Source organism: Podarcis liolepis (genome assembly GCF_965112155.1).
Source record: "Podarcis liolepis genome assembly, chromosome: 1".
Classification (NCBI taxonomy): Eukaryota; Metazoa; Chordata; class Lepidosauria; order Squamata; family Lacertidae; genus Podarcis; species Podarcis liolepis.
The window spans coordinates 23003451-23015904 of record NC_139554.1 but is presented as its reverse complement, the minus strand read 5'-3'; the positions used below and the strand labels follow the sequence as shown (position 1 = coordinate 23015904).

The following is a 12454-nucleotide window of genomic DNA, read 5'->3' as shown; positions in this document are numbered from 1 at the left end:
ATCCCTGGGTGCTCCCTTGGGCCACTCGCCTGACCCACCTCGCAGGGCTGTTGTTGCGAGGATAACACGGGGAGAACCACGCACGCCCCCGGGAGCTCCTTGGAGGCGAAAGCGGGCGATGAATGCAATGCACAAAATATATGAGAGGCGACCAGGTTTTGCAGGTGAGGGGCCCCCGCCAGCCTCCGCTTCCAACACCCGGCGCAACGACGCCGAAGTTTCCCCCCGGGGTCGGCTCGGGGAGCAGCGCTGCTCCCCCCTGGCTCCCCTTCGCCCTCCCGGCTCTCTCTGCCGCCCACTGGGGACCCCCCTCACCTGCCAAGTCCAGAGCGCCGGTGGAAGTTGCATGCATGCATGCAGGGCGCCGCGTTGCCATTGCATTGCACTGCACTCCATGCAACGCCTGCACGCATGCATTGCCTTGCACGCCCGCCAAGGGGTCTCCCCGCGGTCCGATGCGTCCCCTCCGGCGCGGATGCAGCATTGCAAAAATAAAAAAACCCCGACGCAGCCCTACCTGGGGGGCAGCCTCCGCCGCTCCGCCTCCGCGGGGATCCCCGGGCTCCATCCTGCCGCCCGATCTCCGCGGGGGCGCAGGCAGGCTGCGCGGGGTCTGCGCGGAAGAGCCCCTGCCCGCCCAGCCGCCGCCGCTGCGCTCATTCCATGGCTGGGAGAAGAGCGCTTCAAACAAAACCACCGGCCCGCCAGGCCATGCTGGGAAACGTAGTTTGCGTACCCCGCGCGGGCGCGGAGCCCAAGGGCGAGGGGACTACGGATCCCGGCAGCCCCCGCACTGGGGACGGAGGGGGAGAGGCCGGGTGCAGGGATGGAGGGACGGGTGGGCGAGCGAGGGAGGCGCAGAGCGGGAGGGAGGGAGGGAACCCCAGGGGTCATCTAGTGACGGCGCCCCAATCGAAAATTTGACTTTTTTTTTTTAAAAAAAACTTTCGAATTTTTTAATTTTTCCCACGGCACACCAGGCAACATCTCGCGGCACACTAGTGTGCCGCGGAACAGTGGTTGGGAAACACTGTTCTAGACAGGAACTGGTAAAAAAAGCTCTAGGCTTGTGCAAGATGTCACACAGGCAACTCACAGCTTTTGGTGCTACTATGCCCAATTTATCTCCTACAAGGAAATACTGTTAAATAAAATGTGCTCCTATAAGGAAATACATGTGACTTCTAAAAGGAAAGGAAAAAACTCTCTGAAATGGGTCATGTGCCTAATAAACACGCACTGAGCTATTAAGAGAACAGAAGGCCAGCAGCAGCAGCACACGCCAGGCATTTTTATAAACAGGTGTGAGGAATAGAAATTTCAGCTTATATTTGCTTCCATCCTTCCTTTCTTCCTGTGCTGCAACATACTCCAAATGCACTGCTGCAGAATTCTTCTAGCATGATGGAATTCAAACCAGGGCCACACAACCCAAGGATGGCCCTATCAGTCCAAAGCAACCAAATATCTAAAGAGAGGGAGCATCTCATAAAGAATTCACAGAAGGAGCACACACAAATGCAGTGTGAGCTATGCAAAGTAATGGCCATCCAACATGGAGCTGTGTTCCTACGCCATTAATTGTAAAAAGGTAAAGGACCCCTGACAGTTAAGTCCAGTCGCGAATGACTCTGGGGTTGCGGCGCACATCTCGCTTTACTGGCCAAGGGAGCCAACGTTTGTCCGCAGACAGTTTTTCCGGGCCATGTGGCCAGCATGACTAAGCAGCTTCTGGCAAAACCAGAGCAGTGCACGGAAATGCCATTTACCTTTCCACTGGAGCGGTACCTATTTATCTAATTGCACTTTGATGTGCTTTCGAACTGCTAGGCTGGCAGGAGCTGGGACCAAGCAACGGGAGCTCACCCCGTCGTGGGATTCGAACCACGACCTTCCGATCGGCAAGCCCTAGGCTCAGTGGTTTAGACCACAGCGCCACCTGCATCCCTGCCATTAATTGTACTTAGGTGTATTTTATTGGGTTCTAGCCACTGTTTCAATCTGCTTCTTTTTTTGTCTCAGTGGTTTCCTACTATTATTATATTTTGCAGTCTTTGACTGCTTTACACTGACTGTTGTACACTGCCTTAGGGACATTCATGTCAAAAGGTGTGATAGGATTTCTATAACTAAATGCATCAGAATGTTGAATTTTCACAATTCTAGCATAGGGACTTGACTTGGTGACCCACTGTCATGGTATGTCTTGATAGTATCAAATATTTTTCCATATCAGATTCATCCCTGCTCTCTGTTCACCTGGCTGCTAGACCAAATACAACTCACATTTGTATAGATGTGAAGATAAAAAAAATGCTCTTGAGACTAAGAAAGATCAAAGTTGTTGTTTCTTAAAAAATAAAAGTCCACCAGACACACTCCTAAAGAATTTAATCATTACTACTTCAATGTAATTGGACTAGAGAGCATAAATATGTTAACGATTTCCAGATTTGTTTTGTTGGACAACAAGTTAATCAGATAAATCTGATATCAAAGCCTTAATTCCCAGACGCAAATATTTGAAGAGGAAAGCAAATACCTTTAACAATTACGTAAAAAAATGGCCATAATAGGAATCAACTGTAAAGAACATAAACAATCAAGAGCTGAACATGATCTCTAGAGAAAAGCAGGTCTGTTATTGTAGTTGCTATAAGTCAGTAATTGACTATTAGGGCTTTTGTGTGTGTAAGTCATCTTAATCTTTGAACATAACACCCCCGCAAAACAAAATACTCAGCAGTGACAATACAGTGTAAAATTACAAGTCAGCAGTCTGAAGCCTGAGGTTTATTGGGTAGTACGTCTCGTGGGGAAGGGGGACACACATCATGCTCCTTCTGGGATAGTTTGTCCACCTTTGGTCCCCACCCTGCGCTCAGTTCTCACCTGTGCCTCCAAGAAGCTGTCAGCATGCAACAGTGGCCACACCCCAGAAAACAGCTTTGACTGGGCAGCTAAACCAGGTGAGGGTAGCTGATGGGTCTCAAACCCTCAGTGAGTTAGGGTCTTGCCCTGCATGTGAAGATGGGCTCTGGTGGATTGAGCAGACTAGACCAATAGCAGGCCCTACAGTCAAGAAGGCGGTTTCTGCATGTGCTGCAGAGGGAAGTGAGGGGCAGATGGGGCTCATCAAACTGGGAAGGTAGCCCATCTTTACCATATGTGGTGGGAATGTAAGAAAGTGAAAGGCTTCTGGGAAAGGATATATAATGAATTGAAGAAGATTTTAAAATACACATTTATAAAGAAACCAGAGGTCTTTCTGTTAGGAATATTAGGAAATGAGATAAAAAGAAAGGATTGTAAATTTTTCCAATATGCAGTGTCAGCGGCAAGAGTGTTACTGGCCCAGAAATGGAAACAACAGGAAATACCGACGGTGGAAGAATGGAGAATGAAGCTGTTAGACTATGCTGAGCTGGATAAATTGACTGGGAAGATTAGATATTTAAGAGACCAAAAGTTCATCGAGGACTGGGGGAAATTTGTGGAATATCTGGAAAGTATAAGTGAGGGACAGATAACGCTAGAGGGATTTAAAGAAGCACTGTGAAAAATTGAGAAGTATTGTTTAAAGGCAATAGAAAAGAAAGATATAAATAATGACAATATAAACCTAAGGAATGCGTAACTTAAATAATGACTATTGATGATTTACGGAAAAGCTGAAGGAAGTCCAGAAAAGAAATAATTTGTGAAAAATTGGATGTGAAATTAGTATGTGTTCTTGTTTTTGTTGTAAACTAATAAAAATTATTTCAAAAAAAAAAAAAAAAGGAAGGTAGCCCATTTAGGAGAAGGAAAACTCTGATCCTAAACCTCTGCTGCTTTGTGGGATAACTTTGAGAGAAGGAAAGGCTAAGGACTAAACCCTACACAATTCGGGAGTGGAGTCCCTAGGATGGTTGGGTGGTGCCTTGTACATCTCCTTCCGGAGACTCCTGCAGACAAGCTGGTGCCAAACATATTGCTCTGCTTTCCTTTGGACCACATCATATAAAGAAGTTATATAGAGCTTGGATTCCTCAGCAAGATGAGCCGACTTGCCACTATTTTATCCGATGGTATGCACCCAGAGAAATGTCGGTCCTGTGCTAACAACGCCATAAGCCTAATTAGGCCCATGTGTTGGACATTCTCTACCACTGCCACAAGCCCAGTTCAGACTTCTCTGAACTGTTTCACATGTAGTGGCCTGAGCAGTCCCAAGGATGCAGCTGAACAGAGGAACACCTAGGTCATCTCCTTGCAGATGCTACTGATATTTCTCAGCACCGATTTGCACAAGAGTGCCAATAAATTCTTGCAACAGCTATGGTCACACAAATCACTGCCAGAAAGCGGATATCCTGCAATGAACAACTTTTCTTCTACGTGTACCAAAGCAAAACAGAGATAACCATTACATTCTTTAAAAAAGTGTAAATACAATAAAATAACCATTTAATTATTATTATTATTATTATTATTATTATTATTATTATTATTAATACTACATTTCTTGTGGCATTTGAACACCACTATAAAGACTTCTTCTTCTTCTTTGCACAATGGCAAGAAGTTAAGCTCCAGAATTTCTGTCTCTCAACACCTGCATTCTGCATCCACAGAGAGATTCAGGTTGTTAAACGAAAGACGTCAACAGCCCAACTGTTAACGTTAACTAAATACACGAGTTATGCCCAAACAAGATAAACGACTGTTTGTGAAGTGGAAAAGTATTTGAATACCTGTATACATAATACTAGGCTCAACCGGTAAGAACATGTGCTTCAGGGAGTGAGGGACAGAAATTCTAGCATTTGTTTTACGGTATTGGCGGGGTGGGGGCTGAACACAAACCTAACGTACAACAGCAGAAACAGGGAGATTGGTTCTCTGGAATTTGCCTTCTGCTACCCTGCCAGAGGAGCAATGTACCAGCATGCATTTCCTTGGAATCCTGATGATCAAGCTACGTAAGAGCAGTCCTATTAGATCAAACTAAAGGTATACATAGTTCAGCATATTGTTTCCCCGCAGCAGTGTTAGAAACAGAGATATGAAAGCCAGGAGCTAAACGGCACCCTAAACCTAGGTTATGGGTGCAACAGTGGAATGGCTAGGTGCCCTTTCTTAATAACAAGAATAGAAAGCTGAAAATGAGTGAAAATGTTATGTTCATTTTTCACATGGTCTGGTCCTTCCCCTGCCTGCCCCCCTAATCTTCTTAAGAGGGTCTCTTCTCCAGTCTTCGGAGAGTGGCTGGAAGTGGGGAGGCAGAAAATGGTCCTCCTTTCCTTCCATTCTGCAGTTTTAATCTGAAGTCTTATGTGCAGCACTGTACCCAGAACTCAGAAACTGCTCGTGCTAATGAAATTTCTTGTCGCAAAGTGCGCCTTGAACAATGGGAGTTTTGAACACTGTCCCGCAGAGACAATCTAGGGAAGCATGCATGCAGGACAGGAGGGTAATAACCCTCTCCTTCTCTTCTCAAGAAAAATTGCCCCTCTCTCTCCCTGGAGGTAAGGTTGCTGCAGGGAAGAGGTTATGTTTGGACAATCAAAGGTCATGCTCTTTGACCTGCTCTGCCCCATCCCTCTACTTGAGACCAATATTTCTTTGATATTTTGAGTGGGGTGGGCAGGGGTGAATTTTACCTTTAGGCAGGATAGATTATATTTGGCTTTTAATTGTTGTGTTTTAAAATGATGTTACTGGATTTTTTTTTTTGTCTTCAGGTGTTCCTTTAGTTTCTAATTTACATTAACCATTGTAAGATGACTTTGGGGCCCTTCTGGCAAGAAGGGAGCACAAAAATAAGCTCTAAATTAATTGGTTTATCATGACCAGTGGCCATCGATAGTTTTAGCCTCCATGGATTTGCATAATTTTCTATACCTCTACCATGACCTCTTTTTTTTGTAAACTTAAGAAAAAGCAAACCTTTTCTTGTGGGGTGGTCGCTCCAGCCCCATGACCATTTTGTCTGCCCTCCTTTCGTTTTTAAATTTAAAAATAAGGGTTATTTCTGGTGACTTCCTTATGTCTGGTTGTTCTTTGTGCTTATTTGATTGTTAGCCATCCTGAACATTAAAAAAAGAAAGGCAAGGTATAAATATTAGAAACAACAACAAGGGACAGGGAGGTGCGTGTGCTTTATTACCAGATGCAAAAAAAGCAGACAGTCAGGATATGCCATTTCAATCTGGGTGGAGTTTGCTTCCATTTCACCCTCCTGTTTTTTAAAAGGCCTTATTGTGCCTTAAGTTCCTTGAAGTGTATATCCATGTCATTCCTCTCCCTTGTTCAAACAAGATACGCTGAATGTATTCCCTGTCCTCATGTTTTCTACTACACCTGTGGTATTATTACCCCTTATTAGGTAGATTAGCTTGCTGTTAACCTCTGCCTTGCCCTAATCCTATGCAACACTACCCCAATTGTTCAGCCTGTCCAACTCAGTTCCATCTTCTCCCGCATCATCAGGTCATAGGCTCCAGGAGAATTTGATCTACCCTGGCTTCCCTCCATGCAAAGCCCACTCTCTTAACTAACATAAATTATTCTGCTTTCGATGAGTTTCAGTGTTATTATCCTGCTTTCGATGCCTTCAGATGCTTGTACGTTAAAAAGGTTTCACAGATGGTTTAAACTAATTCAGACAACAGCAGCTTCTGCTGCAGAAGAACTTCTAGCTCAAAGCTGCAAAACAAACTGATGGAGATTCGGTTGTGACTAGTAACTTTAGCTAGATCATGGCTCAAAGCAAAAACAACAAAACCCAGATTTCCCCCCAAAAAAACAACAACACATAGTAGGGTGTGTGGCTAATTAATTGATTATCATTTGCAGGGGGGAAACCCCCACGGGGGGCACTGAATCCTCTCCAATGGAAAAAGATCCCAGTACACTATTGCTACTTAGGTTTTTGAATAATTTTATTGGGAGAGAGAGCCTAGCCTACAAGCAGTAAATCAGAAGGTGTTTTACAAAGAATGGAGAAAGCAGTAAAAAAAGAAAAAGGCAGAATAAAAAAGTGTGTTAGTTATTTCTTAATATAGGAAATATAGGCACATGATTAAACTACATGATCTGGCATAGATGTAACCTTCAAAAACACTTATAACTCAACTCAGCTCAGCTACTGGGAGGCATTCTGGGGCAATGAGCAACTGTAAGACTGCTATATTTCTTATATATTACACTATATGAAGGCAGTTGGGATACTGGCCTTTATAGGTATGCCAATCCTTATGCCTTGTTATGCAAGCAAGCAAGCCACTAACTAACTTAGGCTAGGAACTAACTTCCTCTTTGGGTTGCTTATTGCAGTGTTTCCCAACCTTTTTTGGGCAAAGGCACACTTGTTTCATGAAAAAAATCTCGAGGCACACCACCATTACAGCCCCGTGACGTCAGCGCGCAGCATCACGCCGGGAGGGACATGAATTGCTAGCAAATTACATAATCACCTCCTTGAGGGCTGGCTCATCTCCTCCGAAGGCAGAACCCCATTAATTAACAGCACAGACTCACACCATAGCCAAGACGAGGGGGGAAAACCTCAGTCATGCACAGTCATGCACATGTGGGGGCTAAATGAGGACGAAGACCGGGCAGAGAGCAGGGTTCAAATCACCCCACCTGGCCAGGACAATCCCTGGGTGCTCCCTTGGGCCACTCGCCTGACCCACCTCGCAGGGCTGTTGTTGCAAGGATAACACGGGGAGAACCACGCGCGCCCCCGGGAGCTCCTTGGAGGAGAAAGCGGGCGATGAATGCAATGCACGAAATATATGAGAGGTGGCCAGGTTTTGCAGGTGAGGGGCCCCCACCAGCCTCCGCTTCCAACACCCGGCGCAACGACGCCGAAGTTTCCCCCCGGGCTCGGCTCGGGGAGCAGCGCTGCTTCCCCCCGGCTCCCCTTCGCCCTCCCGGCTCTCTCTGCTGCCCACTGGGGACCCCCCTCACCTGCCAAGTGGAGCGCCGGTGGAAGTTGCATGCATGCATGCAGGGTGCCCCGTTGCCATTGCATTGCACTGCACTCCATGCAACGCCTGCACGCATGCATTGCCTTGCACGCCCGCCAAGGGGTCTCCCCGCGGTCTGATGCGTCCCCTCCGGCGCGGATGCAGCATTGCAAAAATAAAAAAACCCCGACGCAGCCCTACCTGGGGGGCAGCCTCCGCCGCTCCGCCTCCGCGGGGTTCCCTGGGCTCCATCCTGCCGCCCGATCTCCGCGGGCTGCGCGGGGTCTGCGCGGAAGGCTGCGCGGGGTCTGCGCGGAAGAGCCCCTGCCTGCCCGGCCGCCGCCGCTGCGCTCATTCCATGGCCGGGAGAAGAGCGCTTCAAACAAAACGCCCGGCCCGCCAGGCCACGCTGGGAAACGTAGTTCGTAGGGCGAGGGGACTACGGATCCCGGCAGCCCCCGCGCCAGGGACGGAGGGGGAGAGGCCGGGTGCAGGGATGGAGGGACGGGTGGGTGAGCGAGTGAGTGAGTGGCAGCCGCCAAGCCTTGGCCGAGAGCCAGGAAGGGCCTCCCCGGAGGAGGAGGAGGAGGGAGGCGCAGAGCGGGAGGGAGGGAGGGAACCCCAGGGGTCATCTAGTGACGGCGCCCCAATCGAAAATTTGACTTTAAAAAAAAAAAATCTTTCGAATTTTTTAATTTTTCCCGCGGCACACCAGGCAACATCTCGCGGCACACTAGTGTGCCACGGAACAGTGGTTGGGAAACACTGGCTTATTGCATAATTACCTGTTACGGTGATCTATATTTTCCCTCTCATATTCCTCATAATGGTCTTTGCCAAGAAATGAAATATCAGGAGCGGGTTCTTCAGTTACTACGAATACCACAACTTCTTCAAATACCTTCCTCTTTTCAGTTTTAGAGGGTCTGAAATTTTTCACGTCCCACTTTCTGAAAGATTAATTTGGATTCCAGCATTTTCCCAATTTGTAAACTGTCAAACCGAAAACAGCTCAGCAAGACCTTCAGGTTTTTGTTGCATGCATGGGACTGCAAGACACCATGTGTATGCTAAAACATTTTCCAGGTCAAAACCATGGCTCTATCATAGAATTGTAGAATTGGAAGGGACCCTGAGGGTCATCTAGTCCAACCCCCTGCAATACAGGATGATGAAGCTATCCTATATGGGGATCGAACCTGCAACCCTGGCATTATCAGCACCACACTCTAACCAACTGAGCTATCCAGGCTGAAGAGGAACATTCTCTCCTGGCATCTAAAAATATGTAATCAGTCACATCATAGTTCTTTGCAAATAACACCCTCAATTTGCAGAATCAGGTCCCAAGCCAACTAGAAAAAACAGGTGACAAACATTTTCATATATAACTGCAAGTACTCTAGTTAATTATTAGAACACTACACATATGAATAGACAAGTGGGGAACCCAAGAATTTGTAGCACATTCCCTCATTCATAAAAGGAGTGATTTTTAAGACTTGTGCAAATTGTAAAAACCGGCACAGGATCTTTCTTCTCAAGTGTACCTTAGGTTCACGAGTAGAGGCTTCTCATACAGTGTGCTGAGTTTTTGAGTTACTCAGAGCACTTCTGAAGCACAGTGCAAGGTCAGAAACGTTGTCCTAACTTGCATTCCTAAACCCCAAGTTCAGGAGAAGAGATGGGGCTCATCATCCTATGCTCTCCAGAAAGGGGTGGGATACTTGCCAGGATGAGCATGGCGAATAAATTTGTAGCAGTGAACCAAGAATGTCTGCTAGCAGCATATTGGCCGTAGTCCAATCTTGATTAAAAAACCACATCATAAAGAATGTCACATGCCATGAATGTCAGATTCAATGGGTTATCTCTCCATCAGCTTACAGTCACTTGGTTTGTGTTTATGGGGTGTGCACCTATGAAACCGAATGCCTACAAGACTAAGGACAACCTGAAAGGCAAATTCACACTTATAACCATCTATGAATTTTCATAGACCCTTTCAAAGGAATAAGCCTCTCCTAAAACAATTCTGAGAAATGCAATCAGCGCACTTGCATAGGACCAATAGGAAGCAAAAACAGCTTGCTATATGGCCGGTGCCTGGATCCAGCTAGCACCCCAAGTGGGACACTTAAATGCTTGTTAAGATGTCATCTGTTTCCAGACCTCAATGTGTTTATACACCCTTTGTTTTGTTTCTTTTTACTTGCAGTACACTGGTGTTTAGTCTCGGCACACATAATTTTATAAGATTCACAGAGGTAAACAAGAATAGTCTGAACAGAGAGGTCTTGTCCCATTGTGAGAAATAATATATTTTAGGGCTAATCCTACTCTAAATTTCTAGTTAGTAATCCTTACTTCCATCAATCTCTGTGGGCCATTCTGACAGGTTGCTGCCCACCTGTGAATCATCTGGCATCTCTGTGGTGTCAAGTGTCAAAGGTGCCATTACTCTGCATTCCACCAGAAAAAAAACAAAGAACTGCTCACATCTGACATTGTATCTGAAAAATACCGTCAGCTGGATTCATCACCAAGTTCTGGCCACTCTCAACTGGGGCTTTATCAAGTTTTACATTTAAAAGGTCAAAATAGAATCAAAATTACTTGTGGGCCTTTAAAATGAAAAGAGAAAACTTGATGCACTGGGTAACCATAAAACAAAAATGTCAACATTTTTACAAAGCAGAGATTCTTTGAGAACGGCAATAAACCAGAGTCCTTTCACATATATCATGGTTTAAAGGGAAAAAAAATCCCGTAAAAAATTCCAGAATGCAGAAGCTCAACATCGCAGGCCAAGAGGGCCAAAGGTTAATAATTTTTAACCCCAAGGCAACTGACAGCATTGTGTTAGACTAATTTTGCCAGTGCAAGAAGTACCAACAAAATACTTGAAAATGCTAAGGAGCCTAGTAACAACTATCAGAGGTATCCCATACACTTTTCTAATGCTGCATTAGGCAAACACCCAATTCACGTACTGCAATTTATTCTGCTGATAACATTGTTCCCATAACTTGTAAATACATTCATTCAGTTGGATAAGGAAGCATGCAGAGGAAGTGGCAGGTGTGGTAAATGGAAGTGAATGCATCTGTTATACTTCATAACATGGTATCTTTAATTTAGGTGAATTTAGGCTGGCACAAAAGTGATTGGGATGTTGCTGGACACCTTTGTTCCTTGATTTGAATGGCAGCAGTGAATGCTAGAACACAAGAAGAGAGCCTGGTGGATCAGGCCAACAGGTGATCTAGTCCAGCATTCTGTTCTCACAGAAACCAACCAGGTGCCTATGGGGAACCTGCAAGAAGGAACCTGTGTGCAACGTTCTTCCCTCCTGTGGTTTCCAGCAACTGATATTCAGAAGCATATTGGGGTGGCAGAACATTGCCAACATCATTTGTAGGCACTGATAGACTTATCCTACATGAATTTGTCTAATCTTCTTTTAAAGGCATACAAGTCGGTGGTCAACACTGCCACTTGTGAGCACAAATTCCATAGTTAAACTCTGTGCTGTGTGAGCAAGTACTCTGTATGTCCAGAATCCTCAGACGTTCAGCTTCTTTGAATGTCCGAGCCCTAGTGTTATGAGAGGGAGAAAGGTTTTTCTCTAATCACTTTCTCCATGCCATGCATAATTTCCATCGTGTCAGCTCTTACTGACATTTCCCTCTAAACAAAAATAGCCCTAAATGCTGTAAGCTTTCCTCTCTGGGAAGCTACTCCATCTAACTCTCCAATATCCTTTTTGAGGTAAGGCAACCAGAACGGTACCCAGTACTCTCAAGTGCAGCCACACCGTAGATTTGTTTAATGACATATTGGCAGTTTTATTTTCAACTCCTCTCCTAATTATCCCTAACATGGAATTTGCCTTTTCCACAGCAGCCGCTAACAGTGCTATGATAAAGCAACCAGGACTCTACTGGTGAACCTTAATCAAGAAGACAGGAATGTGCCCAGACTTAAAAGTTACAAGGCTAGTTCGAACCAAAATGGTCTGAATTTAACGAGTTACGTCAAATGGCTAGACACACTTGAACACACCCAACTGGTCAGGTGCTCAAAATGAGTGTACAGGAATATAGTCTAGGCATTGGAACAGAATGTTCTGATATCATGACTCCTCACCAATTTAATGTTGAATGAAAGACGTCTGGGCTGACAGACAAAAATATTTACGCATGATGCATCTGTTTTGCTATTGAAAGATGCAATCCTATGCCCAGTTACTTAGTCCACTGAGCACACTGGGATTCCGTAGAAGTAAACAAATATAAGATTGCTCTGTTCTGATATCAATATTATAGAAGATATACTTCAATAACATACTGCTTATAACTAGAACAAAACCGATAAATTGCTCTGTGCTCTAATGGAAGCTAAAAGAGTATTTTTTAAAAATATATCTATAGTGATTTACTGAACTGATGCATTTACTCTAAGAGTTCTTACCATGTAGTAGTATCAATATATAT

At 45.3% G+C, this 12454-nt stretch overlaps 1 protein-coding gene across 4 annotated transcripts in view; it reads right to left on the bottom strand.

Moving 5' to 3' along the window:
- TC2N (tandem C2 domains, nuclear) overlaps positions 1 to 12454 on the bottom strand; it is a 36006-nt gene that overhangs the window by 21380 nt on the left and 2172 nt on the right. The window lies entirely within an intron of this gene.